The 2,068-nt window shown below is 41.7% G+C and overlaps 1 protein-coding gene across 2 annotated transcripts in view; it reads left to right on the forward strand.

Moving 5' to 3' along the window:
* The window catches only part of cntnap2a (contactin associated protein 2a), a 322,443-nt gene that overhangs the window by 215,499 nt on the left and 104,876 nt on the right, over positions 1-2,068 (forward strand). The gene's annotated exons all lie outside the window — the stretch shown is intronic.

The following is a 2,068-nucleotide window of genomic DNA, read 5'->3' on the forward strand; positions in this document are numbered from 1 at the left end:
TGGAAAATGGCTGCAATGAAACAAAGAGTGAAAAATTTAAAGGGGTCTGAATACTTTCCGTACCCACTGTATGTGTTGGAGTTCCTGCATACTCATCTCTTTATCAATCACTTTCCAATCACTATTGTTGGGTTTTCCCTTAATTTGTCACCCTTCTGTACATTTCAACTATTGCTTTCATCCAGTCTTTACAAAGCAATTCAGAGAATAGCTTAGTACTAAAATGGATCCATGGAAACGAATTAGGGCCTGGCTGGGCTCATTCTGACTAACCTACCTTGGATTACATTCATTAGCAGTAGACTAGTTTGAATGTAATGTGCTGGAGCAAGGCCTTGCAGGGTTTTCTGTCAGTTCAGCTTAGAATAGTTTGGCTGGCTAGTGAAATGCTTGAATTGTGTCAGGTTTGCCTTGGATTAGATATGCTTGATTTGTGTTATGGTTGGGTTTAGTGGACTTGTGTTTAGAACAGTTTGTATGCAGTAGAGAAGAGTAGAGAGGAGGGCGTGCAGCTATGTTTTACTCTTGCCTGTTTCAAAGCTTGATATTAAGTCTGTGTGTGTGTGTCTGTCTGTGTATATATGTGCCTGTGTGTGTGTGTGTGTGTGTGTGTGTGTGTGTGTGTGTGTGTGTATATGTGTGTGTGTGTCTGTGTCTGTGCATCTGTGTGTATATGTGCCTGTGTGTGCCTGTGCATAGTTTTATTATCCACACCAGTATTTTTCACTATGAGAATAACAAGCTTGCTCTCATTGTCAAAACCGCTTTCTGCCTTTTTCCTTATTTTCTTCTGGCCAACTCTCTCTCTTGCTCTCGCTCTCGCTCTCTCATACACACACATCCAGTACACAAAAAGACCCACCTTAGGGATAGCTTCATAAAGAGAAGAGACTCCTGGCCATTAGAGTGAATGAAATGAGATAGAAAGAGTGTGAGGGAGAGATAGAGGATTTCAGATCTGTGTATGTGTTTGTGTATGCATGGTTCTTGATTGAGTGAGTAAGAATGAAGCAAGAGGGGGTTAGTAATAGCTGGGTACGAGTGCAGCAGACCAAAACTTAGCTATTAACTTATCATGCACGGAGCGTTGCACGAGCACCTACACCTAGAGACATAGTGTGTACATTCAGACAAACATACATGCATTATGTATACGCTCTTTTGCATGCTCTTGTGTCTCACACACACACACACACACACACACACACACACACACACCCACACACAAACACACTTTTAACATCAACAAATGGAACTAATTCCTCTCTGTTTGCCTTGACTGTATATGGCTGACATTAAACTAGCCATGGAAATTGGCTACATTAATGCTGGAGCACGCACACACACGCCCGAGCACCCTGAGCGAGCAAGCGCGCACGTGCGCAGATACCAAAAATAAACAACTCCCACAACCACAGTCAGTCTTTCAGTCAGTCTTTCATTAACTAGTTTACTCCTAATTCACTACCTTGTGCAGATGCAGACGTGGATAGGAACACACAGCTGTCATTGTGTGACAGATACTTACAACCACAGAGGAGTTTGGATGAAGTGTGTGTTAAAGCTTGTGAGTGCTGAACATCCGTAGCCATGAAAGGGAATGATTGTCCTATGTAAAAGACAAAGCAATTTTCTTCCTTCTTTCTTTCTTTCCTTGTCACTGTTGCTCTTTCTGAGAATTGCAGAATCAGAGATTTACACTTACCCACGCCGAAAAGAAACAACTCTTCAACGTTTTTCTATTTTCTTGCTTTCTATAATATCTGCTGTTTGTCCATGGCTTCTTGCCGACACATGCGTGCTCCCTGATCAGATGCCACTATTGACAAGATGACATCATTAGTCTGTTTCCATTTACAATTACTACTTTATTACGGTGAGGAGACCTTTGTCGTGATGGTTACCGCATTAACCACTTGGGTCAGGTTAGGGAATGACTACAGTCATGGTATAAAGAAGCAAAACGATGACTAATGTGGAAATGGGAAACAAGCAGAGATGGCAAAAGTACTCACTTTCCGTACTTAAGTAGAAGTACAGATACTTGTGTTAAAAGATACTCTGGTAA

Source organism: Etheostoma cragini, chromosome 22 (assembly GCF_013103735.1).
Source record: "Etheostoma cragini isolate CJK2018 chromosome 22, CSU_Ecrag_1.0, whole genome shotgun sequence".
Classification (NCBI taxonomy): domain Eukaryota; kingdom Metazoa; phylum Chordata; class Actinopteri; order Perciformes; family Percidae; genus Etheostoma; species Etheostoma cragini.